The sequence below is a fragment of the Pongo abelii genome, chromosome 8 (genome assembly GCF_028885655.2).
Source record: "Pongo abelii isolate AG06213 chromosome 8, NHGRI_mPonAbe1-v2.0_pri, whole genome shotgun sequence".
NCBI lineage: Eukaryota > Metazoa > Chordata > Mammalia > Primates > Hominidae > Pongo > Pongo abelii.
In genome coordinates, this window is record NC_071993.2 from 29,524,983 (window position 1) to 29,552,590 (window position 27,608).

A 27,608-nucleotide genomic window follows, 5' to 3' on the forward strand; every position below is an offset into this window, starting at 1 on the left:
AATAATTAGACAACTCACCATAATGTAGAATCAGTGGGAGTGTGGAGCTTGGTTTCCAGCAACTAGGCCAGTCCCATCTGGAGTGATGGGAGACAGTGACAGATCATCAGGCTTTACATTCTCATAAGGAGCTCACAACCTAGACCCCTCGCATGTGCAGTTCACAGTAGGGTCTGTGCTTCTATGAGAATCCAGTGCCACTGCTGATCTGACAGGAGGCAGAGCTCAAGTGGTAATGTGAGCAATGGGGAGTGGCTGCAAGTACAGAGGAAGCTTTACTGGCTCACCCATCACTCACCTCCTGCTGTGCGGGCTGGTTCCTAATGGGCCACAAACCACGGACCCGGGGGCTTGCGGACCCCTGATAGAGCAGACCTGAGTGAAATGCTGGCTATCCTAATTGGAAGCTAAGAACCCTTGGGAAGTTCTCTAACCTCCTTCACCCTCAACCACAATCTTCTCATTTGTGTAATGTGGAAAATAACATCTAGTTCACGGTGTTCTTGAGAGGATTAAATGAGCAATAATGTATAAAGTGCTTAACACAACACCTGCCACATAATCGCAGTGGCTGCAGTGCGTTGGGCTGTAGTTATTAGCCTGACTGGGACATGGGCTTCAGAGAACTCAGAAGATCTGTTTGCATCGCATTTCTTTATTAACTCAGTGGAAACAGAAATGCATTTCTGGGAGTGGAGGAAGAAAAAAAGAACAATTTTAATTTGGTTAAACAAACTGCTTCTTAAAGTTGTTGCTGTTTCTATAAGCTTTGATTCCCATAAATTTCTTTTGCCTTGCATATGAGCAGCATACCAGGGGGCCAGTAATGACTTCACAAAGACAAGGGGCAGGAGCTCCAAACTAATGAGCTTCCTCCTAAGCAGACCGTGTGCCCATTAAAGCCCCAAATCCTCTGCTGTCCATCTTTCTCTACTCCGTGGTTTGCCTTAAAGCACAGTTTGTCAAAAGCCACCATCCTGGACTTGCCAACACACAGCTAGATGATCATAAGGTATGGAGAGCATAAATTAGCTCAAAGACATCACTTGTTTTTATTATTATTATTATTTTGTATTTTTAGTAGAGACAGGGTTTCACCATGTTGGCCAGGCTGATCTCAAACTCCTGATCTCCGGTGATCCGCCCGCCTCTGCCTCCCAAAGTGCTGGGATTATAGGCATGAGCCACCGCACCCAGCCAGACATTACTTATTAAAGCTGAGATGTAGCATAAGAAGAAATAAACCCATTCAATTGTCCCTTGAATAGTAAAATACGTGCTACAGGAAGCTATCGGAGATTTTGTGGGCTGTAATGTCTTTAGGAGGAATAAAAAAGATTTTGTTTTTAACAATTCTTCATCTCTGACAACAGAAATAAAATTTTTTTCCAACGTGACCAAAGAGTGCTGAATATCTCACCAGCAATGTCATCTTTCGCTCCACCTTAAAGTGAACGAGTGATAAGAAAAACATTTTTTCACTAGTAGAAAAGTTATATGATTTCTAAGAATCCTTGGGCAGTCATTGCTTTGAAGACTTGTTTGATCAAAAACTCACGTTGCTCATCAAAGACTCTTAGCTTTTTCTCAACAGTTATAACGAGAAGGATTATGATCAGTTCTTAAAAGTGTACAAGTTAACAAGATAATACTTGGCATCAAGTCCATCTCTAAGCGTCTCAAAAGGTCTTTAAAATGAACGATGAACTCTCTTCACACTACCTATGGATGGAGTAGACTTTATTGAAGGTTTGGAAAAAAAACAGAGAGGAGGGACTAGCAGGCAGGGTGGTTTTTTGTTTGTTTGTTTTGAGACAGAGTTTCCCTCTTGTTGCCTAGGCTGGAGTGCAATGGAGCGATCTTGGCTCACCACAACCTCTGCCTCCCAGGTTCAAGCGATTCTCCTGACTCAACCTCCTGAGTAGCTGGGATTACAGGAGCCTGCCACCATGCCTGGCTAATTTTGTATTTTTAGTAGCGACGAGGTTTCTCGTGTTGGTCAGGCTGGTCTCGAACTCCTGACCTCAGGTGATCCGCCTGCCTCGGCCTCCCAAAGTGCTGGGATTACAGGTGTGAGCCACTGCACACAGCCAAGCAGTTCTTAAAATGCTCTTATAGCCCTTTGACCCCCTTTCCCCACTCCCTGTGTCCTCTCTAGGCTGTCTGTCTGCTGGGGGCCCCCTTCGCGGCTTCCATGACTGCCTCTCACCCTCCCTCCTGGATTGTTCTGGCAGGCTCACATTCTTTTCCTTCTGTGATGCAGAGCAATTCCATGCTCTTCTACTAGAATTCTCAGGTTTGACTCAGAGTCCAGGGTCCAGGTAGGAAACAGAAACCACACCACTGACTTTCACAGAGAGAATTTACTATACAGAGTTGCTAACTAGAATTAGGTTACTGACCAGTTAACTGAAATGGCAGAATGTATAGTAAGGTATCCCAGAGGTAGCAATTGCAGAAGGCAGCTACCACCCCAAGGGCTGAAAGAACTAAGGGAATAGTTTGGAGCTATGAAAACATAAATGCTTGAGGGTGGGCCCTGTGAAAATGGGATTTTCACCTAGGATGAAAGTGCACTTCTTAGTCAGAGCTAGTGTCTCTGAGCTGGGAGAAGAAGTCTGAGGGTCTGGGACCCAGATTTCCACAGAGGGAACGTTGTCTATCTGGTGCTGGTGTCTCTAAGGCTGAGGTGTGAAGAAGTTGGCTGTGCAAGTGCTGGAAAAGCTGGCACCTGGATTCTGTGGCTGATGTGGAAAGGAACTGCCTCTGCTGTGGTGAAGTAGTGTTGCTACCATGATGCTCAAAAGAGTAGGAAACAGACAAGAAGAAATATGTTCCCTTCTCCTCTTCCAGCCCTGCAGTCTCCCTCTTGAATCCCTTCTTGGTGGAGCCTAATAGAGCAGGTGGCCATATAGAAGTGTGGTTTGCAGGTCTGACCTCAGCATCACTGAGCAGAATACAAAAGGAAGACATGGAGCTGAGAGACAATAGCTTCATAACTGGTGTACACACCCAAAGCCACTAGTGTGTTTAGCAAAATCAAAGAGCTTCCAATTGAACAGGGTTGCCCTTTCATCCCAGTGGCCTTTCTCTGTCATGGACACCTGGCTGGCACATGACTGGAGGAACTAGCAGGTGGGAAAAGGGGAGGAGAAATCAAATATTTAAGATGTGCCTCCTTTGCCCTCCAGTGCCAGATCCTTAGGTCTGGGAACTCACGTCTAAGTGCTATTGGCATCTTCCTGGGACCTTAGGAAAAAATTTGCCACAGCAGTTTCCAACCTGGCTGGGAAGCACTCGAGGCGTAGCTCCTGCACCATCCACTTGGAACTGGATTGGTTGTCCTTGGCCCTGACTCTTCTATGATTTCCTCTCTGTATCCAGCTCTATTTAGATGGCTTGCCCTCTGTAAACCTTCCCTCTATAAAGGCATTACTCTGCTAGATCTCCTCCATTCACCCCACATTGCAGTCACAGCTAAGCCTCAGGCCCATGCCCATCTGATTCCAGGCCTATGGACACAACCTTTACCTCTCAGGACAGGGGGAAGTGACACTTTTAAAATGTCAAATCTTGTCTCCTTCCCAATAATTTTAAATATGATTTCCACATAATGATAAGGCTTTGTGAGATTCAGAGAGGTTAAGTAGCTTGCCCCAAATCATACAGCTAGAAAGTGGTAAAGCCTGGGTTTCAATGCTTGACGGTTTGGCCCTGTCTCCTACCTTGAAGATGACACTTATGTGGAAAATATGCAGCAGTTTCCTCTTTCTTCTCCCAATCTCTCATCCATGAATGAAATTAGTAAAGGATAATCCAGGAGTGGTGGTTTACGACTGTAATCCCAGCACTTCGGGAGGCCAATGCAGGAGGATCACTTGAAACCAGAAGTTCGAGACCAGCCTGGGCAACGTAGAAAGACTCCACCTCTACCAAAAAAAAAAAAAAGTGAAAAAAGGGAAAAAAAAGGAAATTAGTAAAGGATACTAGCATTCCTTCCTGCTGGTTGAATTCTGCCTCAGAAGCTTTCTTAGTGCAGTGCTCTAGAACACCATTACCAATTAAATGGAGCTGGCACAGGAGATGAAACTTACTTAACATGTTTGCCATGAGCCAGCCTCTTCTCTTTCTTTTTTTTTTTTTTTTTTTGTCTTTTTGTTTTTGAGTCGGGGGTGATGGGTACATCTCGGCTTACTGCAACCCCTGCCTTCTGGGTTCAAGCAATTCTCGTGCTGCAGCTTCTGGAGTAGCTGGGATTACAGGCGGGCGCCATCACGCCCGGCTAACTTTTGTATTTTTAGTAGAGACGGGGTTTCATCATGTTGGCCAGGCTGATCTCGAACTCTTGACCTCAAGTGATCCGCTCGCCTCGGCCTCCCGAAATGCTGAGATTTTTGGTGTAAGCCACTGCGCCCGGCCCTATTTTCTATGTAATAGAAAGGCTCTGTAGAATTTGATAAGTCGTGAAGCAGAAGCAACTGTGGCTCCACAACCTTTTTCTCCTCTACTTTTAAGGCATGTGTTCTTTTGGGGTGGATCTGATTTTGTTGTGGTGTTCTGAATCAAAGCAGAAGCACGTGCAGGGGATGTGGGAAGGGTGTCAGGGTAACCACAAAGGGGAACGCTCCCTGGCTCCAGCTCTGAGGAGGCCCCTGAGGGCTCCCAAAGAAAACTGTGCTGCCTTCTGGATTCCAGGCAGCACAGGCTCCCTTCAGTTGAACCTGAGGCAGTTCCAGTCCGCCAAGCCATTTCCCTTGGCCACCCAGAGCTAGACGGGGAAGAGGTAAAGAAGATTTTGGCAAGAACAGACTACTGGCCCCTGCTGCTAAAACATGCCTGCCCACAGTGCTTCAGAGAAAGGTATTACTGAGGTTCCGGGGGAACACCCTGATTGTCTCTGGAATAGGGATCCTTCAAGGCACGGGTCTGCGCGCAGCACTGGGGTGCCACTGGAGAGCCACATGCACCCACCTCCTTCCGTCTCCCCGCATCCTCCCCATGTGTGGAAGCACCCCTCTGTACCACGGGAACTTGTAGAGCAAAGCTAACATACAGTAATGTCAGCTCGGCCAAGAGAAATAAGGCAGCGGGGCTGGCTGCGCACCAGAGGGAGGCGGCGGCCCCTAACCGAAGGTTTCCGCACGGAGAATTACGCCGCTGAAGCAGCAACAGACCCGCGTATTCATGAGCTCGTGTCACCGGGAGGTCGCTGCCAGGCCTTAGCCCAACCACCATTTCGTTTCAGGAAATGCTGCCAGACTCCAAAATCAGCAAAGCAAGGCTGTCCTGATACTTAGATGCGTAAATCAGGGCTGCCGAGGGGGTCGGCCTGCGTCCACTGGGCTCAAGCGAAGAAGACGCCCGGCCAGTGCTCAGGCTCCAGATCTGATTGGCTTAATGTGGTCTGGGAAAGACCATCCTGAGCTTCTGAGGCGCAGAAGGAGAAGAAAGGCCTGTCATGGGAGCTGTGTGGTTTCTCAAAGCCAATTCGGTGCAGAGGCGCAGCGGCAGGGCTCGATGACCTGGGATCGGTGTTGCTGTGTTCCCGGGGAGTCAGGCATCAGGACACATTTGAAGCAGTCTGAGGACCCTGACACCTGCCCTGAGGATTAGACCTGAGTTATTTATAGTCTCCCATTTGCTTTACAAGCCCTTGGGCAGGTGGTTCAGGCTGGCAGGATGCAAATTGGCGTGTGTTTTGGGAGGAGTATTCACTAACTTCACTTGTTTTGTGATTCTCTTGGAAGGTAAATAGGGCAAATAAGTAACTCACATTTCCTCTGTTTTCCACTAATCAAGGAGGGATTTGCTTGCTTACTTATCAAGTGTGTCTGGTACTCACCTAGATAGAAATATGGACCGGAGGAAAGGTGTTTCTCCCTGTGTGTACATATTAAATAGATCTGTATGCTTTTTTCTCGTATTAGAAAAAAAGAGGCCGGGTGCGGTGGCTCACGCCTGTAATCTCAGCAATTTGGGAGGCCGAGGCAGATGGATCACTTGAGGTCAGAGTTCGAGACCAGCCTGGCCAGCATGGCAAGACCCCATCTCTCCTAAAAATACAAAAAAAAAAAAAAAAAAAAAAAAGCGCGGCGTGGTGGTGGGCATCTGTAATCCCAGCTACTCGGGAGGCTGAGGCAGGAGAATCGCTTGAACCTGGGAGGCAGAGGTTACAGTGAGCCGAGATTGCGCCACTGCACTCCAGCCTGTGCTACAGAGCAAGGCTCCATCTCAAAAAAAAAAAAAAAAAAGAAAAGAAAGGCAAGAAATATGGAGGGTGGATGTGGTTCACAGAGGTTTGTGAGAAAATGATGCGACATGTGAGATTGATGTGCTCGTTCTCCTGCCGCACCACCGCTGGGTATGACACATGCTCCCTGCACTGAGTCCCTTTATCTGATAGGACATTGCTATCATGTCACTTAGAAAAGCTCACCGAAATTCTGCTACAATTCCCTCTACTTTGAATGGAAGCAATTTGTTAGCTTAAGGGTCTTCCAGGAAAGAATATTGTATTAGGAGGTCATCGAGTCGTCTCCTAAAACCACTCAATGTCTTACTAGCCGTATAAATTGGACAGGGTTCCTAACTTTTTTGGCCCTTGGTTAGTTTATCAATGAAATGGAATCGTACACATATACTCATATGCAGACGTATATACATACATCTATGTATAGTCATATCACACACATAGAAGCCAATTGCAACCATTATATGAAAACATTGTCTAAATGCGTGTTCTGATTAGAAATTAAAGATTAAGACATTATACACATTTGTGTAGTGTAAGCACACTATTAGTATTTTTTAAGAATGGTGACTATAGCTGATGATTGATGATAGAAATCCAGGTCTTATGAAGTGTGCGTGAAATATTAGCCTGGTGAATCCTACTTTTAAACCACGTTTAATCCTACTTTTTCCAGGGCAAAGTCATTTGTTGTCATGCTTGGAAGGAGTAGAACCAAGTGTTTATGAGCATGGACTTTGGAGTCAGGTAAACAGAAGTCCAAATCCTGTTTCTACCACTAATCGCTGTGTGACCTGGGGCAAGTCACTTAACCTATCTGAGCCTGTATTTTTTTATTTATAAAATGGAGGTAAAGATGCTTGACTCATGGCTGGTTGGGACCGCATACTGTCCACTGGGTAGTGCCATGTCAGGTTGTGATTTCTTGAAACCATCAGAATCAAACAGGCATTCTGAAGATGACGGAATAGAAGCATGCAAAGAACTCAGGTCCCTGATGACATTGTTGAATGACTGGATTAACGAACCTTGAAAAGCCACTGAATTTTCAGACTTCTCGATACAGAACATAATATGACCTCTTATTGGTTCAAGCCAGTTGAATTGATGGTTTTTTTCTATTACTTGTAGCTGAACGTTTCCTCACTCATAAAATAACTTCATCTTAAATGAAATTAAAAGAGTATTACCAACCAAAGCCACAAATGGTGTAGACCAGCAGTCCCCAACCTTTTTGGCACCAGAGAACTGTTTTGTGGAATACAATTTTTCCACAGACCCGGAACAGGGGTAGGGTTGGGGGGATGGTTTTGGGATGAAGCTGTTCCACCTCACATCATCGGGTATTAGATTCTCATAAGGAGCGTGCACCCTAGATCCCTTACACGTATAGATCACAACAGGGTTTGTGCTCCTATGAGAATCTGATGCCACCACTGATCTGACAGGAGGTGGAGCTCAGGCGGTAATGCTAACTCACCGGACTGCTCACCTCCTGCTGTGCGACCTGGCTCCTAACAGGCCACAGACCACTATTGGCTTATGGCCTGGGGGTTGGGAAGACAGTTTTGCTAAACAGAGACAAATTTGGATGAAATCTAGGGAGGAGGCTTAGGTAACATTTAAGGTAACAAACTGAAGGGAGTCTCCAGGGATGCTCTTCCAAGGAGAGGGTTACCAAGGGAACTGTGGTCACTACTTCCAGGAAGCCTGTAAAATGTTTGGATCAGGAGAGGGCCATGTTTGAAGGTTTTTAAAGAGTTTTTTGCTTCTGAATTATGTATGTGTGTGGAGCATGGACTGGAATGAGCAAAGATTCCACTGTGGGGAATGTTTCTCAAAGACTGTTGTAATAGTCCAGGTGAGAAATGGTGTGCCTCTGAACTAATGTGGGAACACAGGAGAGGGAGATTTGGAGGTTTGGTGCATCAAGTGAGAATATCGTCAAATTTTTTAAATGAATACCAGGAAATTATGTATCATAGAAACCAAATAAGGGGAGAAGAGAGTGTGTGAAGAAGAAAAAAGTGATCACCACCACCAATACTAATATCTTTTTTTAAAGAAAAATTATGATTTTTATTTTTTAAGAGACAGGGTCTTGCTCTGTTACTCAGGCTGGAGTGCAGTGGTGCAATCATGGCTCACTGTATCCTTGAACTCCTGGGCTTAAGTGAGTCTTTTGTCTTAGCTTCCTGAGTAGCTGAGACTATAGGCATGTGCCACCATGGTTGGCTAATTTTTAAATTTTTTGTAGAGATGAGGTCTCTCTATGTTGTCCCGGCTGGCCTCAAGTGATCTTCCTGCCTTGGCCTCCCAAAGTGCTGGGATCACAGGCATGAACCACACCCAGCTCAGTACTAAAATCAATAACCAAACATTGAGAGCTGGCCTTGTGCCAAGCACTGTCAGACTGTTTACACATATTATTCTATTTAATCATCATGAGAAACCCATGACATAGGAGCTCGTATTATCTTCATTTCCTGATGAGGAAACCTAGATTTCCAAGACTTCATATCACACTGCTCATAAGAGTAGATCCTGGATTCAAGGTCTTACTGCTCCTGAAGCCTATTTATTTACCCACAGGATACTCTCCTGATACACCACGATGCAGAATGTCAAGTAGGAAAAGAAGTTGTTGCACTGGGCAATTAAGAAGTCATTGGTGAGAGAAGTTTCAGGTAAATGACTTGCTGGTGTATGGAAGTAGAAGGAGAGAGGGGAGGTGGCTAGGGGACCAGCCTTTGAAGAAACCTAGAACATGGAGATAGAGTGGTTTAGCCTGGAGGTAGACAAGGTCATAAAAGATATTTTTTTTCCATTGGGTATCATAAGAATTACTATTATATTTATTAGTCATAATTATAGTGGTTTGAGGATTACAGGTAGAAAAGTTTACCCTGGTGTCACTTAGAAATCAAAACATTTTCAATCCTCAAAACAAATTTTTCTCTTACAAGGGGACTTAAAAAGCTCATGGAAAATAGAATGAAAAGATAAATGTTAAAAATATAAACTTTATTTCTCTACATAAACTCTTCAAGTTTCAGATACTTGTATAAGTGATGATATCATCCATTTAGTCCATTCCTAAAGAAATGAGGGTCCTGGGAATTTAACCATGTCAATACAATCATTTTTACATTATAAACCGAGAAAAATGAGTGTTCTTTAGAGATTTTTTAAGATTGGGACACAAAAATAAATCAGAAGGACTGAAATCAACACTGTAAGGTGGATGCCTAATGATTTCCCATAAAAACTTTCACAGAATTGCCCTTGTTTGATGAGAAGAATGAGCAGGAGCATTGTCGTGGTGGAGAAGGACTCTCTGGTGAAGCTTTCCTTGGTGTTTTTCTGTTAATGCCTTAATTAACTTTCTCAAAACCCTCTTATAATAAGCAGATGTTATTGTTCTTTGGCCCTCCAGAAAGTCAATAAACAAAATACCTTGAGCACCCCAAAAAACTGGTGCCATGGCCTTTGCTTTTGACTGGTCCATGTTTGCTTTGACTGGACCACTTCCTACCTCTTGGTAGCCATTGCTTTGATTGTGCTTTGTCTTCAGTATTGTACAAGTAAAGCCATATTTCATCCCCAGTTACATGTTTCTTCTCCCGAAGAAATGCTTCAGGATCTTGATGCCACTTGTTTAGAATTCCCAAAGCTCAATACTTTCTATTTCCTCTGCTCTTGATCTGGACGCAATGGTTTTGGCACTCATCAAGTGGAAAGTTTGCTCCACTTCAATTTTTCTGTCAGAATTGTGTGAGCTGAACCAAGTGAAATGATGTTATTGTTAGTTAGTTGATTGTTAGTTAGTTATTTAGTTAATTGAGATGATGTTAGTTATTGTTTCTGCTCTTAATTGTTGGTTCTTTTCAATTAGGGCATGAACAAAATTAATTTATTCCTTGCAAATTGATGTAGATTGCCACTATGGGCTTCATCTTCTACATCATCTCACCCCTTCTTAAAATAAATGAGCCATTTGTAAACTACTGCTTTCTCTGGGGCATTGTCCCCATTAACTTTTTGTAAAGCATTAATGATTTCACCATTCTTTCACCCAAGCATCACCATAAATTTGGTGTTTGTTCTTGTTTTACTTTAGCAGAATTCATGTTGCTGTGACAGGGATTCTTTTCCAACAGATGTCTTATCCTTCAGAATGCCTCAGACTAGATCCTGCTCAGACATGTTATAATAAGTTAGTACAAATTTATGTTGGTGCAAAAAAATTTGAAATTCATGAATTTTTTTCATAATATGCATTTCCGTTAATGTTTGAAGACCTCTAGTATTTCATATCAAATTCTAAGCAGAAAGATTTAGCAATTGTAAGTCTGGTTAGACTGGGAAGTCATGTCAGCTGCTGGCCACAGTAGAATTTGGAATGACAACATCTCTTCCATCCCGTCCAATAGATTTGGGGTGAGCATCCTAATTAAATGGACAATGTCTAATCAAAATTGAGATTCTGTCACAAACTTGCCCAACGATTATTTACATACGTGAGATTGCTGTTGTACAGTGGACTTTTCTGGGGGAACACTTTCAAGTTGAACCAGACTCAATGTTTATTAGAAAAGCATTCTGGCTGGGTTGCTGGCTCTGTGAGCCAATCACAAATGCCAAAATTGCTGGCTAATTGCTTCAGTGTAAATGCCAGCTCTCCTCTGGGGCTTCTGAAAGGTTAGCATTCTCTTGATACTCCCAACTCTGCTCTTGAGCCCTGGGAGGCTGCCCAGTTGGCAATGGGAGGGTAACAATGGCCACTTTTCCTTTTCCTTAGGATGGGATTGATGAGAGAGACTGGAGACTGAGCTAATACACATACTTATTTTCAGAGTCTTGATGGAACCTGAGGGTCTGATTTTCATGACTTTTTGGATTGCGTGCTTCTAGGGGATAGGAACATCTACACTTCTTACCCCTCCTTCTTCTTAATCTGGAAACGTTCTACAGAGAAGTGGAGGGCAAGTAGAGGGCATGCTTTCCAATTAAACAGGAGGTTTCAACATGATGATGTAAATAACGAAATAATTATATTCCCTGAGGCATTGTTAAACTTGTCTTTTAAGAACTTTTAGTTTCTTTCTTGATGAAACAAATTTTGTTAGCAGGCAAGCTTTTGGAGGCCAGAGACCAGGTCTTTTGGCTCTTTTATATCTGTCATAATCGTGATTGCTGTTCGTGAAATATTTTCAGTTCTTTCCTTTTCTGGGAACATGGTAGGATCCACTTCCTGAGTGCTTTGTGGGTAGGTGGGTTCTTGAGATTAGTCTGGCCAATGAGTTTTGATGTAAAACGTGTCACTTCTGTGCTAGAAGATTGAGTTTCCTACTTGAGATCCTCCAGAGCTTTCCTTTCTCTTTGGCATGACAACCAGTAATATGCATGATGGTGGCTGCTTTATCAAGCTGAATACCTAAATATTTAGGAAGAATAGACTCCACTCCCATCCCCAACTCCTCTGGGCTTCTGCTAACTCTCAATAGACATGTAGTACGAGTGAAAAATCAACTTTGGTAGCTTTAAGCCACAAAAAATTTGGGGCTGGGCATGATGGCTCATGCCTGTAATCCCAACACTTTGGGAGGCTGAGGCAAGTGGATCGCCTGAGGTCACAAATTCGAGACCAGCCTGGCCAACCTGGGGAAACCCCATCTCTACCAAAAATACAAAAATTAGCCAGGAATGCTGGCACACACCTGTAATCTCAGCTACTCAGGAGGCTGAGGCAGGAGAATTGCTTGAACCTGGGAAGTGGAGATTGCACTGAGCCAAGATTGTACCACCGCACTCCAGCCTAGGCAACAGAGCGAGACTCTGTCTCAATAAAAAAATAAAAAGGGAACTGTTTGTTACTACAGCATAATTCTTACCGACACAATGTAAGAGATAAACTATATTTCAAGTACAAACTTCATCTGTATAATTTAGTATATGCTTTGAGCCACTATATACTATAAGCACCTTAATGGCAGAGGTGGTGTTCTATTTATTTTGTATTCCTGGCATCTAGCAGAGATACAGGATGTTTCTTTTTTTTTTTTTTTTGAGACGGAGTCTCACTCTGTTGCCCAGGCTGGAGTGCAGTGTCACGATCCGATCTCAGCTCACTGCAAGCTCCATCTCCCGGGTTCACGCCATTCTCCTACCTCAGCCTCCCTAGTAGCTGGGACTACAGGTGCCCACCACCACGCCCGGCTAATTTTTTTGTATTTTTAGTAGAGACGGGGTTTCACCGTGTTAGCCAGGATGGTCTCGATCTCCTGACCTCATGATCCGCCCGCCTTGGCCTCCCAAAGTGCTGGGATTACAGGCGTGAGCCACTGTGCCCGGCCAGATGTTTCTTAACTAAAGTTATTGTATGAATGCTTGGATACCTGAAGAGACTGGAAAATATGAAGAGAATGAGTAACTGAAATTCAATGTTTCTCCTAAATTTAAGCTAATAGTTTCAACTCCTTCTCTTAGCATTGCTTTCAAAAGAACAGCTTTTAAGAGTAAAATTTCACTAGATGTATTTTCTCTCTCCCTGCAGCCTCAAGTGGAATCATAGTAAATCACAGAAAAATAGTCTTTGGAGAGAGTAGGAATCTGGTTAATCCACAGGCCACACAATCATGGTTGAAAATTGGGTATGTTCAAAACAAGGGTGTTATTTCTCTTTTGGATAAGAGGAAGGCTTGCAACATCCATTCTAGAGGTGTCTAGTCTTACAGCCAGTGGTCTCAAATATTTGCCACTCGCAACCCTCTAGTAACTTTATAAGTAATATAATCATTGATTTTTCCATATTTCAATCAGATTAAGATTCTCAGGATCCCTAATTTGGCTGATTAGAGGAATGAGATGATCAGTAATACCATTTCAAATGGCAATATTTCCAGCCAAAAGTTAAGTATCATTTTAGTTAACATATTGGCTGAATACACAGTTTCTATGGAACTTTCTGAAATATTGAAATAACTGGAAGGTTTTCCCATTACTATATTTGAGTAACAGCCCAGAAATTGGTCATTCCCATACTTCATTCAGGCCCCCGACTATGCTACCTAAAAAAGCCATAGCGTTACCCTGGACATACCTTCTTCTTACTTGTGATCTGAAATTATACTATTTTTACCTGCGTACTTGGCTGTTGTCCAGTTTTTTCCACTTGAGTGTAAGTTCCATGAGGGACAGAGGGACACTTCTGTTCACTGCTTTCATTCTAGAACCTAGAACAGTGCCTGACACATACTCATTACTCAATCTGTGCTTTTTCAGTGAATGAGCGAATGATGGCTCCATCTCTTGAAGCAATACTTGAATCACAGAATTCTTATATTGATAGAAGCAGAAGGAAACCAGAAGTGCTCCAATTGAAGGCCTCCATTTTGCAGATCAGCAAACTATGAGCCATGCATAGGATCACACACAGGTGTGGTAGAGCAGGGACCATGACTCTTGGTCCTGTGTTATTTCCATTTCCGCATGCCAATGCCTACTCTACAGCTGCTGGAGAGGGAGGAGGTTGGGGAAGGTGGAAACACCTGGAGTGGAAAAGAGAAGTGCTGGGAACAGAAGACACTAGTGCCTTCAGCACATCCCATCTTCCCATTGCCACCCAGCTGACCTATCAGCAAAAGTGGGAGTGAAAGTTACAGGGATTCTGGGCCAGGTACAGTGGCTCATGCCTGTAATCCCAGCACTTTGGGAGGCCGAGGCAGGCAGATCACCTGAGGTCAGAAGTTTGAGACCAGCCTGGCCAACATGGTGAAATCCCGTCTCTACTAAAAATACAAAAATTAGCCGGGCATGGTAGCACCCGCCAGTAATCCCGGCTACTTAGGAGGCTGAGGCAGGAGAATCGCTTGAATCCAGGAAGCAGAGGTTGCAGTGAGCTGAGATCATGCCACTGCACTCCCGCCTGGGTGACAGCAAGACTTCATCTCAAAAAAAAAAAAAAAAAAAAAACTGGGATTCTGGAAGGGAGAGGAATAAAAATGATGTGTGGGACATACCAAATACAGCGGGTGGGGCATCAAGACTTCCCCCCAACTTTCCATCATAAATTTAGAGTGCCTTTTCTTTTTCTGTAGCTCTTTTAAAAATTATGAGCCACTGAGTATTTTAAAGGGGTTTTCTGTTATGTCATAAATATTCAGACTGGAAATGGTAATTGTTCCCTGTGATTAATTCTGCTTACTTGGGAAAGTTGTGCAAGGTTTTCACTGGAAGGTATGTCTTTTATGTTTTCATGTTACTCATGTATATTGCAATTTGTCCTGAACTGGACTTCAGACAGTGGAGTTAAGAGTTGAGGGCTTTTCTTTTTCTTTTTTTTCTTTCTTTCTTATGGCAGTGTTTGGAAATACTTAAATTGGATGGTTTGTATTACCCCTCCCTGGGCTGAGATTAAGGTAATTGATGGGGCTCAGGGCCAGAAGTTCCTGCCGGCTATTTCAGTTGTATTGGTCTGGGGTTAACGGAGAAAAACGCGGTGTTGAAGGTTACAGCGTTTCCCTTTGCTTCCATTTTAATGATACATGCCTGCCAGTGTTTTCTCTTTGAAGAGCAATTTAATAAACAATCACTGGCGTTTCATGTTGAGGGTAAGATTTGTAATGGCATTCATCTCCCCGGGAGTTCTTCCTCAGCAAGTGATTGGATCAAGGCCGTTGCAGTGAACACAGGCCAATCCAGCCTGGGGCCTTCAAATGTACCGTGGGTTCCCCCATGCAGGGCATGAAGATAGGCTGGGGATTGGGGTTGGGGACAGTTTTCAGAATGATTCTGAACTCTGCTTAGATTTCTCTGATTTTAAAGACATTTCCCAAGGAAGTCAAACCTGAGCCTGCAATTACACTGAGGACCCTTGCAGGGGAGGCCAAGGGGCAGTGGGCACAGAAAGCTCTGGAATGTGATCTTCAGCCGGGATCTCTGCTTTGGGGTAAGAAGGAAGCTGAACAGCCAAGGGCTTTTATTGTTAAAGAGGAAAATGGGGGCTCTGAGGCTTGACAAGGAAGATCATCATCAAATGGTGCTTTATTCAACATCCACATTGGGAATGCATTGTTCTGGGCATCATACAAAGCAAGCCTGGGCAAGGAGTGGGGCTTGTGCATCTATTTTTTATTAAAATCACATGTAAATTTATACAGCCACAGTAAGGGTGGGACTCAGGTTCTAGCCAAGGTGCTGTATGAGCCTGGGTGGGGCTGGGCCCAGGTATGCATGCAAAGAAGTAAGGAGCTTGACTGTTTTCCGGTTTCTCCTGTTCTGAAATTAACAATGATGGTGCTCTAGCAAAAGCACTGTGGACAGGGGAGCACCACAGAGTGTCCCTGTGGCATGGCCCGGGGCTGAGGAGAAGGACATCTGTCATTCCTCTCCATCAGTGACAGGGCTCTGTGTGAGGCCATTGGGACCCACACCACTTGTCCCAAAGACCATTTCAATGACCACTTCTGTAAAGCCAGAGGTTGGCAGCATCTCAAATGTGGCAAGCCGGTTTATTTCTTTATCCTTTTGGCATGTCAAGATTGGAGAGAAAGTGGTACCCAGACATCCCTGTTTGGGACTCCTTTGAGAGCAGAGGTGTGATTTTTGACAAGGGGAGAACTGGTGGTGGCCAACTCTCAACTACTTCAAGGAAGGGGTGCTCATGTGCAAACTGTGGCGGTTACTGACAGCCACTCAGTTGAGAGTGGCTATTCTTGTGGCTGTGGACCTGCATACTGTACTTTGTTTTATTTTTGAGATGGGGTCTCGCTGTGTTGCCCAAGCTTGAGTGCAGTGGCGTGATCTCGGCTCACTGCAACCTCCGCCTCCTGGGTTCATTCAATCGGTTCTCCTCCTCAGCCACCCGAGTAGCTGGGATTACAGGTGCACGCCACCATGCCCAGCTAATCTTTGTATTTTTAGTAAAGATGGGATTTTGCTATGTTGGCCAGGCTGGTCTCGAACTCCTGACCTCAAGTGATCTGCCCACCTGGGTCTCCCAAAGTGCTGGGATTACAAGCGTGAGCCACCGCACCCAGCCATACTATATATTTCTATATCCTGTTTATCTTTTATAAATCCCAACAACGAAAAAGATATTCTAAGCTTTAGCCAGTGAGATGCTTATTGGAAGTAATAATACAAAACTTACAATATGCCAAAGCGACTACAGAATAATTAGTATAGCCCCTTGGTGATGGTGGAAATGAGTTTTGACAGGTGAGCATGAAAGTAGATGTGGCCAGCGTATGTTAAGGATGGAATTGGAGCTGCCGAAGATCTCCTGTAATAGCTCTTTAGAGTCAGCCTTGAGGTCATGCTTTTACTTAGGCTGCCATATAACCTAGAGGCTGGGACTTCCTCTGGCTTAGCCAGACACAATATTAGATGTAGAATAAGGAATTAGGGTCAGGGCAACCTAATTATTCTCCAACCTCTATCCGCTCACCCATTTTCGCCGACAAATACACATTGAGATTGTCCTCCAAGACTCTAGTTATGTGGAAGAAGAAGAGTAGTTTTCCTTCTCTATATTTCTGGGAAAGAATTAATTGTAATTCTGGTGGGTTTTTCTGTAGCAAGATTATATGATGAGTTTATAAGCTACTCATGGCAAATGGGAGACTGAGGATGGTTGAATGAAAAAGTTCTTACTAGAGTCATAAAGGGCTGATTTTTCAGGACAAACACAATGCTACCTGCCTCAGTAGAGTGCAGTGGCTGACAGAGGGTTCCAGAACGATTCTCCCACCTCCCATTCCCAGCTCTGCTGTTTACTAGCTGTGTGACTTTGGGCAAAGTGCTGAACCTTTGAGTGCCTCCATTTCTGTATCTGGGAAACTGGCATGATGATAAAGTTACCACAGGTTGTGGTTGAGGCAGGAGAATAGGCTCTGGAGGCAGGGAACCTAAGGCCAGTTCAAGCTGACCTCTTAGAACTAAATTGAAAGGAAAACCTCAACTTTCCAAGCTTAAGTAACAAAAGGACCAGAGGCTTCTCCCTTAGCAAACCCCGTCTTTTCTGCGCAGCAGATGGAAAATTGAAAGTACCTCTGATTGCAGGATAAGTCTTTGTTTGCATAGGAGTGCAACTTTGTAACTTCACTTTAGCCTCTGATTGGTTGCTTTCTGCAACCAGACTGCAATCAGACTGATTGCGGGATACTGCTTCATTTGCATGAGATGAACACCAAGTGGCAAACGGGAAAGCTCTAGTGGGTATTTGGAGCCTGGAAGATTCTGTAACTGGGCTCTTGAACCCCTATGCTCCAGTTGCTCCCTCTCTGTGGAGTGTACTTTCGTTTTCAATAAATCTCTGCTTTTGTCGCTTCATTCTTTCCTTGCTTTGTGAGTTTTGTCCAGTTCTTTGTCCAAAATGCCAAGAACCTGGACATCCTCCACGGGTAACATGGTGAGGGCTAAGTTACTGTAAGGGTTACATGCGTATATTATGCAGAAAACACCGAAACAGTGCCTGGCACATAGTAAATACTTGATAAATGCTACAATTATTCCTTCTTAGTCCAGAACCTCAAATAGATACACCTATTTCCGTCTCTCTCACACCTATTGAATCTGTATTCGGTCCTAATATTTTGCCTGAGGGAGTTGCACTTGCTGGGTTTACCAATAAAATGATCAGTTCACAGCCTTATGCCCTTCATAAGAAACAAGCAATTAAACGAATGTTGATTGAAAAAGCCCCATGCCCCTCTTCTTCCTTCAGGACAGTGAAATCCTATCTCAGGCCAGGCTAATACAGCTAATGTGGGAAAAAATTTAGATCTCCCTATTCATTTAGTGAATTTGGAAAAGCAAGAGTTATTCAGATTTATCAAACAAACTAGTGGCTCTTAAATTTAGCTCTGTGTCTGAAACAGAAAAGAACTTAATATAAATACCAGTACCTGGGCACCACTCCAGATCTGTGATGTGGTCTGGGCATCTGTATGTCTAATAAAAGTTTCTCAGGTGATTCGGAGCACAAAACTCCAAATGAGTACACAGCCCATAATACTGCTTTAGCTAAGCAGAGCTGAATAAAGTACCACTAAAGGTACATTTATATTGAACAGGGTTCTTCCTGTTAGTATCTTGCATTATGAAATTAATGACTTGCTGCTATCTCTGGAAAGATATATTTGGCAAAATAAAACCTAAAGGAATCAAGTATTAAGTGATTATGGAAATCTAAGCCTTTTGCTTAGGCATTTCATACATGACTCTTTGTTGCTATCAACCTGGATTCACACGTTAATGATACTAGAATTCACAAGTGTCCCAGAACATTACAACACACTCGATCGATATTAATCGAAAAGGAGCAGCAGAAATAATTCAAGTAAGATTGCAATTGCCACGGAGCTCTGACCTTTCAGAAACACTCGTACACGAAAGTGCCAGGACCCCCATGTTGCACAGTTCCGGGGGGCGCTGTTTGCAGAGTGTAGACTGAAGACTGCCTCCTAGGAAGGGCGACTTGCTGGCCTGCAGGACGGGGCACAGGCGCAGGGTCCCTGCCCAGCACAACCACGCCCTATCCCAGCTGGAGTCTGAGGGCCCCACAGGGGAACTCCTCTCTCTTACTCACCTCCGTCCCCTCCACCTCCGCTCCTGCAGCCTCCATGCACTTCAGTGGGAAACGGATCTGCACTACAAACTGCCCCCCTTGCAGAGTTCCAAGCTCATCTAATTACATAGTGTTTAGAACAGTGCAATAAATCAAAAGATACTTCCTTAGCCCTGGAGGTGAATAGAATAGTTTCATGTCATTAAACCCCACAACCAAGGGACCCTTTATGACACGGACTTCTTTTGGGAGGAGATGCCTCTGTCGGTGTGAGAGTCCTGGCTCCTGGTAGGTTTCTTCCGGTGCCTCCCAGGCAGTTGGAGGACGCCGCTCTCATTAGGTCATGTTTACTGAAGGTGCTTGTTTTCTGTCTCTCCATTCATTCGGTTACAGGACACCCGACGGGACAAAGCGTGTTGTAACTGACCACCAATGGAGCCGGCTCTGTTCACGGATTATGGTTGTCTTGGCAACCAGCTTTGCTGAACTCACCACAGCAAACATGGAATGAATGACTGGGTCAACACCCGAGATAAAAAGAGGGTTATGCAACTGTTTGCTGAACGCTTGGCGGGATTTTTTTTTTTTTTTTTTCTGGACATTTCCCAGAATGTCCCCATATTCAAAAATTCCAAATGAAGAATTCCTATTTAAACCCATAACAAGTATTGCCATTGTTCATAAAAAAGAGCTGTTGCTTTTGGAAATATAATTTAAGGTCTGCAGACGATTTGAACTGGGTGTTGCTTCAGTTTCAGTAACCGTGCAAAAGCGTATTTAACGATAAGTTTTCCCTAGACAGGAAACGAGAGACGCCACTCATGTATTTCTAATGATCTACATAAATAATTTCGTCTACTTAGATTCAAAACTTTAGTCATTAAACGGTTTTACTCTCAGCTGAATAGATTCTTGAAAATGAATTTTAAAACGCAGAAATAAGCTTTTGAAAAAAAATTCAGAGACAGGATGGAGCCTCTCTTTGTGGAAAAGCAAATTGGCAAACAGGACAATTTATTTAAGACAGTGAGTACAAAGGGAGCAAGGTTCTGGGCTCTCCTGTTTCCCAAGCCATTTAATTCTATGCAAACAATTACACGGTAATATAATCCAGGTTTCTAGAATAGTTTATGTTTATTTCTGTCTCGGACTGGAAGAAAAATATTGCACTGGGTAAGATAGTAACAGTTGTTATGACTTGTACCTGGGTGCTTGACACCCCTTTCCTCATAATTATTCTTTGTGTTTTCCTGATTTGTAGATTTCTCCTATTTTCTGAGCTCTGACTCCTGGAGATGTTCTTCTCAGCTTCTTCCTCCTCCCACCTTTTCTTTTCCTCCCAATAGAATCTGATCTGGGTTTTATATAAAGTAGGCTCGAAGAGCTGGTTGTTGTCCTCATGAACAGTTCATTTCAGATGCCTGAGTTGAGGTCTTTCTTACTTTTCTTCTGTTTGCTCCGAAGACACTAGTCCATGTTTCTTTAAATTCAAATCGCACTTCTCTCAACAGCAGTTTGTCCTGTCCTTAAAATCCAGCCGGGGGGAGAAGGAGCCATGAAATATCTTGAAGAGTTTTTTTATTTTTATGTTTTTAAAAATTGCTCATGGCCCGGATCAATTATTCTAGATTGAGTGATTGATTGGTAAGTGTAGCAAGGGTACACTTATCACCAGATAATTTCAAAATCATTCAGATAATTTCAAAATATCTTCCTTTTTATTGTGCTTTTATTTCCTGTTTTTATCTTACACACAAACTGTTTTTTCTGGAAAATTATGGATAAAAATAATGAACATAAGTGCAAAAGGATATGTATTTTTTGAAGTAAATATTTTAAACAGCACTTACTATGTATTTATTTTTATATGTTTTAGAGACAGGGTCTTGCTCTGTACCTGGGCTGGAGTGCAGTGGTGTGATCACAGCTCGTTGCAGCCTCGGGCTCCTGGGCTCCAGTGATCCTCCCACCTCAGCCTCCCAAGTAGCTGGGACTACAGCCATGCAACGTTACACCTGGCTAATTACAAAATTTTTTGTAGACATGAGGTCTCACTATGTTGTCCAGGCTGGTCTCAAACTCCTGGCCTCAAATGAGCCCCCTGCCTTGGTCTCCAAAAGTAAACAGCACTTACTATTATTTTTAACTTTTTATTTTGTGATAATTATAGATTCAAAGGAAGTTGCAAAGAAATGTACAAGGAGTTCTGGTGCCTCTTCATCCAGTATCTTCTAACGTTAACAACCTGCAAGACCACAGCACAATATCAAAATCAGGAAATTGGCATTGCTACATTCTGAAGAGTTTATTCAAATTTTAAAAGTTTTGCATGCATTTATGTGTGTGTGTGTATATGTGTGTGTGTGTATATGTGTGTGTGTGTGTGTGTGTGTGTAGCTCTATGTAATTTGATCATGTGTATAGCTTTGTGTAATTACTGTCACAAACAGGATCTATAATCACCACAAGGCTTTCTCATGCTTCCTTTCATGGTCATGTTTACTCCCTTTCCAAATAACCCTATTCCTGACCCCCCAGCAAACATGAATTGATTCTTCATCTCTACAATTATATGATTTCACTATTGTATAAATGGGACGATGCAGTATGTATTCTTTTGAGACTGGCTTTTTCACTCAGCATAATTTCCTTGAAATTGATCCAACTTGTTGCATCAGTCAATAGTGTATTCCTTCTTATTGCTGAGTAGTATTCCATAGTATAGATGAATTACAGTTTGTTCTACCATTCACCTATTGAAGGCCATTTAGGTAGTTTTCAGTTTTTTACTTGCATGAATAAAACTGCTGTAAATCTTCTTGTAGAAGTTTTTCATGAAAATAAGTTTTTATTTTCTGGGATAAATGCCCAGTAATGCAATTGCTGGGTTGTATGGTAAGTCCATTTTTAGTTTCAAAAGAAAGTGCAAACTATTTTTCAAAGTGGTTGTGCCATTTGCAGTCTCATCAGTAATGTACGAGTAATCCAGTTTCTCCACATCCTTGCCAGTGTTGTATTTATTATTTTATCCATCTTAATAGGTATATAGAGACAATTATTGTGACTTTAATTTGCATTTCCCTAATGGTTAATAATGTTGAGCATGTTTTCATAGGCCTATTTGCTATCTATATATCCTCCTCAGTGAAAAATCTGTGCATGTCTTTTGTCCATTTTCCAACTGAATATTTTAAAATGTTGAGTTTTGAAAACTTGTTTTCTATTTTAGATATAAACCCTCTGTTAAATATGCGATTTGCAGTATTTTCTCCAAGTCTGTAATTTGTCTTTCTTTCTATCTTCCTCTTCTTCTTCTTCTTCTTTTTTCTTTTAAACAGATTCTCGCTCTGTTTTTGAGACGTAGTGTTGCTCTGTCGCCCAGGCTGCAGTGCTGTGGCGCGATCTCGGGTCACTGTAAGCTCCGCCTGCTGGGTTCACGCCATTCTCCTGCCTCAGCCTTCCGAGTAGCTGGGACTACAGGCTCCCGCCACCATGCCTGGCTAATTTTTTTGTATTTTTTAGTAGAAACGGTGGTTCACCATGTTAGCCAGGATGGCGTGATCCGCCCACATCGGCCTTCCAAAGTGCTGGAATTACAGGCGTGAGCCACTGTGCCCGGCCTTTCTATCTTCTTAACAGGGTTTTTCACAGAGCAAACGTTTTAAGATTTTGATGAGGCCCACTTTATACATTTTCTTTTTGGCCAAGTCTAATAACTCTTTGCCTGGTCTTCATCCTGAAGATCTCCTCTATTTTTTTTTCTAAAATTTCTCTATTTTTTTTGTTTCCCATTGATACATTTTATTGTACATTTTATCATACATTTTAATTTTTAAAATAAGAAACAAGATTTAGACTGAGTTTTATTTTTTTCTCTATGAATGTCCAATTTTCCAGCACCATTTTTTAGAAGGGCTGTCTTTCTTTCATTGAATCACTTTTGCTTCTTTGCCAAAAATTAAATGAACATGTTTTTGTGGGTCTATTTCTGAGCTCTTTATTGTTCCATTGATATGTGTGACTATATCTCCACCACTATCACATTGTCTTGATTACTATAGCTAAGTAGTAAGACTTAATATCAGGAAGAGTGACTCCTACCCCTTTATTCTTTTAAAAAATTGTTTTGGCTATTACAGGGACTTTTTATTTCCATATACATTTTAGAATATGATTTTCTATCTAAATTTTTTTTTCTGAGATTTTGACAAGAATTGCATTATACTTGTAGATCTGGGGAGAATTGAAAAGTTTACTATGTTGAGTCTTCCAATCCACTAACACAATATGGCCCTTCAATTATTTAAGTCTTTTATGATTTTAAAAGATCAATACTTTGTAATTTTCAGCATATAGATCTTTTACCTGTTTCGTTACACTTATACCTAAGTATTTCATTTTCTTTGAAGTAATTGCAAGTAGTATTGCAATTACTTCAGTTTGAACTTGTTTGTTGTTAGTACACAGAAATAAAATTGATTTTTATGTATTGATCTTGTATCCTGTGGCCTTAATAACTGACTTATTTGTCCTAGAAAACTTTTTATAGATTCCTTGGGGTTTTGCATGTGGATGATAATTTCATCTACAAATGGAGGCAGTTTTATTTCTTCCATTCCAGCCTGTATGCTCTTTAATTCTTTTCTTGCCCTATTACCACTGGCTAGAACTTCCAATAACAGTGGTGAGAGCAGACATCCTTACCTTGTTCCTGATCTTAGAGGGAAAGTGTTCAATCTTTGAACATTAAGTATGGTGCTAGCTTAATGGTCATCTACAACTGGGAATAGAAATATAGAATTTGTATAGATGCTCTTTATGTGGTTGAGGAAGATCTTTATTCCCAGTTTGTTGAGAGTATTTGTCATAACTGGGTTTTGAATTTCATCAAATTTTCTTTCTGCAACAATTGATATGATCATGGGAGTTTTCTCCTTTAGCTTGTTACTACTGTGGATTAAACATTGATGGATTTTCAAGTGTTGAATAAGGGTTGCATACCTGAAAGAAATCCCCCTTGTACTAAAGAATAGTGTACTATTCTTTTTATAACATTGCTGAATTTGATTTGCTAATCTTTTGTGGAGAAATTTTATGTTTAAATTTGTAAGAGATATTGAGCTGTAGTTTTAATTTTTTGTTCTGTGTTTGTCTGCTTTTGGTATCAGGATAATATGTGCCTCATAAAATGAGTTAGGACCTGTTCCATCCTCTTCAATTTTTTGGACAAGATTGTTTAAAATTGGTGTGAATTCTTCTTTTAATGTTTGGTAAGAAAGAGTCTTCAGTGAAACCGTTTTCCAAGAGCTGTTAAATTATAAATTCAATTCCTTTAATTTTTATAGGACTATTCAAGTTATCTACTTCATCTGGGCTGAGTTTTGTTAGTTTGTGGTTTTGAGGAATTGGTTCATTTCTTTTCTATTGTTGAATTTATGAGTATAACATTGTTCATAGTATTTCTTTATTATCTTTTTAATGGTTGCAGGATCTGTTGTGGTTCCCCATTTTATCTGATACTGGTGGTTTGTATCTTCTCTTTTTTTATCTTTCTCAGTCTTGCTAGAGATTGGGTTTTCCTCATAGGACCAGATTTTTGTTGCATTAACTTTTTATATTGTTTTCTTGTTTTTAATTTCATTTCTTTCTGCTCTTCTCTTTATTATTTCCTTCTTTCTGCTTGATTTGGGCTTATTTTGCTCTTCTCTTTCTGGTTTATTGAGGTAGAAGCTATTATCTTTGACTTGAGATCTTTCTTCTTCTCTAATGTGAGCATTTAGTGCTATAAATTTGCCTCTCTACCCTACTTTAGATGTCTCTCCAAAATTTTGATGCATTGTATTTTTATTTTCATTCAGTTTTATGTGTTTTAAATTTTTTTTCGTTTCTTTTAGCACTTGTAAGTGTTGTGTCACTTCCTTCTGGCCTCCTTGGCTTCAAAGAGAAATCTGCTTTCATTTAAATTGGTGTTCTGCTACAGGTAATATGTTATTTCTCTCTTGCTATTATTAAGACATTTCTCTTTGTCTTTCGTTTTCAGAAGTTTCATTATGATGTGTTTTGGTGGGAATTTCTTTTAGTTTATGCTGTTTGGATTTTCTCAACCTCTTGGATTTGTTGGATTAAGTCTTTTGCTAACTGGAGACATTTTCAGCCATTATTTATTTGACTCCCTTTTCAGCTTCACATTCTTTTCCCTCTCATTCTGGCACTTCAATAATATAATTTTTTTAAACTTACATTTTTGTTCCATAAATGCTAAGGATTCATTCATTAAATTTTTTTTTAGTTTATTTTCTCTTTGAATAAACTAAAGTTCACCAATTCTATTCTTTGTTGTCTCCACTTTACCACTGAATTCATGCAGTGAGGTTTTTTTAGTTTTAGTAATTGTATTTTTCAGTTCTATAATTTTCACTTGTATTATTCATTTCTATAATTTCACTATAAATTATAGATTTTTTTAAAAAAAAACACTTCTGTTTCTTTGCCAAGATTTTCTATTTTATTTCTTCCTAGAAAATATGTAAGTGTAGAAGCATTTTAATGATGGCTACTTAATGTTCTTTGTCTGATAATCCCAAGTCGTGGTTCATCTCAGTGCCGGTGTCAGCTGATGGTGTTTTCCCACTTTTTTGTTTTTTATGGTTCTTCCCATCATTAATGGCTTTCTGTTGTGTCTTGGATATTTTGAATATTATGTTTGGCAGCTTTTGATTCTATTTCAACTTCTGTTTAAGTTTAGGTCTTGCCTATTTTTGTGAGCTATTGGTTCAATGACCATTTAATTTCAGAGCCCTTGTGTATTGTTCTAGCTGACTTTGGTCTTCTGCTTCTGCTGGGCTCTCACTCAATCAATCCCTGAAGAGCTTTCAGTGTGAATGGAGGGGTAGTTTTGGAAGCACTGGGTTTTAGTTGCTGCTGCAGCCGATTGGCCTGCCACTGCCTTGGGTTTGGGGTGGATCACTTCATTAGGTCTCTGCTGGATCACCCCTTTCTCAGTTCTTTGGCAGAAAGAGCAAGCATTTTTATTTGTCTATTCCTGTAGGTGGTTCAAGTCTGCAAAAAGGCTGCCTTTTTGATGTCCAGTCTGTGATATATGAACCATAGCAAAAAAACGCAAGGAACTTACTCTGACATTATCCCTTAAGGCTTGACATTTCTAGCCTTCTTCTCACTTTTTCAAATTCTTTTATGATTGTCTGCTGAATTAGTTCCGGGATATTTAGCTATTTTTAGAGAGGAAGAGCAGAGAGAAGTAACTCTATGTCATCTTGCCCCTGAGCTGGATAGAACTTATTATTTTTACAACAAAAAATTCATTCCCTCCAATAAAAACAATCTTGTGTGTTTAAAAAAATCAGAAAATAAAGATAAGCAACATGGAGAAAGTAAAAGTAGATACCAGTATTCTCACATTGTTAACACACTGATGGATTTCCCTTCTGATCTCCTCTGTATGTGTAGTTTTGGAAAAAGTTATCAAGTTTTGTATACATATACGCTAATGTATCTTAAACGTAGACATTTTTAGTTTGCAAAGAAGACACATTGCTAGGTTACTTAAGTGAGGAAAGCTAAGATTAGAATATGAAGAAATCAAGAAAGCTGTCTTTATCATTGTTCAGACATTCCAGGTACCAGACTTTAAGAAAGACTGGAAGAATGTCTCATTTTCAAGAGGCAAGGCAAGCTCAGGGGACCTCCACCACTAGTGATTGGGCCGTTTTATCCCCTTGACACAGAGATCCATTGGTCCCTGCTACTCTCTTACCATTCCTAACAGAGAGACTTTGTTTGGATCAGTTTTCACATCACTTAATACGGAGCATGTGTACTGGGCAGAGTCTTGAGGCAAGCCACATGATAGGAAGCTAGTTTCCCATATGACCACCTTACACAAGTTCACATTGGTCTCTTATGGCTCAGGCCCAAGTCTCATACATTGTGACCACAGTAGCAACGTTCATATAACACAATATACTACATTTTACATGGAAAAAACTACCTGTGGTCAACGTCTCATAACAGAGTGTGGGAAGGGAGATAGAGTGGGAAACCCAGGCCTGTATATTTCAAATATTTAGAACATTTGGTGCCATGTGCAGTGGCCCATGCCTGTAATCCCAGCACTTTGGGAGGTTGAGGTGGGAGGATTACTTGAGCCTAAGAGTTCAAAATCAGCCTGGGCAACATAGCAAGACTCTGTCTCTACTAAAAATAAAAAAAAATAGCTGGATGTTGTGGCGTGTGTCTACAGTCCCAGGTAATTGGGAGGCTGAGATGGGAGGACTGCTTGAGGCTGGGAGTTTGAGGCTGCAGTGAGCCATGATTGCACTACTACACTTTAGCCCCTTTTTTTCCTCAAAACAAACAAACAAAAAGCAGAACATTTGGGTTGATTTCAAGCTTTTACTAATGTGAAAAACAGCCCTGTGGCTCATCTTTGCACTAGTCTTTCACATCCACATGGATATGAGTGACTTTCACAGGTAATAATAATGACAGTACAAATCACAATTGCTCATAGGACATATAGAACCTCAACAGCTGTCAGTTGAGAAAATACATTCATTTTGCTGTACTTTTGCAGAATTCTTATGCCTGAATATCATATTACAAATAACTGAATATATCTCAGTGGCAACTGAGGTTCATAGAGCCAAGTGATACAACCAAAGGCATGTGACTCAACTGTGGAAAATTCTAAGGGTAAACTTCAGGCCTGGCGACATCTAGTCTAGGTGTCTTGCTACTATGCTGTGCTGCCTTTCTCTTCTCAGAAAA

The 27,608-nt window shown here is 41.6% G+C and overlaps 1 long non-coding RNA gene across 7 annotated transcripts in view; it reads left to right on the top strand.

The window, feature by feature from the left end:
* Positions 1–878: 878 nt before the first annotated feature.
* LOC129048196 (uncharacterized) overlaps positions 879–27,608 on the top strand; it is a 54,370-nt gene continuing 27,640 nt past the window's right edge. The window contains exons 1-6 of one of the 7 annotated variants that reach the window (XR_008510358.1): positions 2,276–2,321; positions 6,927–6,997; positions 8,843–8,937; positions 12,807–12,903; positions 13,535–13,688; positions 19,215–19,554. This is a non-coding gene — a long non-coding RNA (uncharacterized LOC129048196). Of the gene's footprint in view, positions 1,013–2,266; positions 2,322–4,609; positions 4,861–5,925; positions 6,006–6,926; positions 6,998–8,842; positions 8,938–9,527; positions 9,719–12,806; positions 12,904–13,534; positions 13,689–19,214; positions 19,555–27,608 lie in introns of those variants that run through there. The other 6 variants (XR_008510355.2, XR_008510357.1, XR_010141487.1 and 3 more) reach the window with 6 other exon arrangements.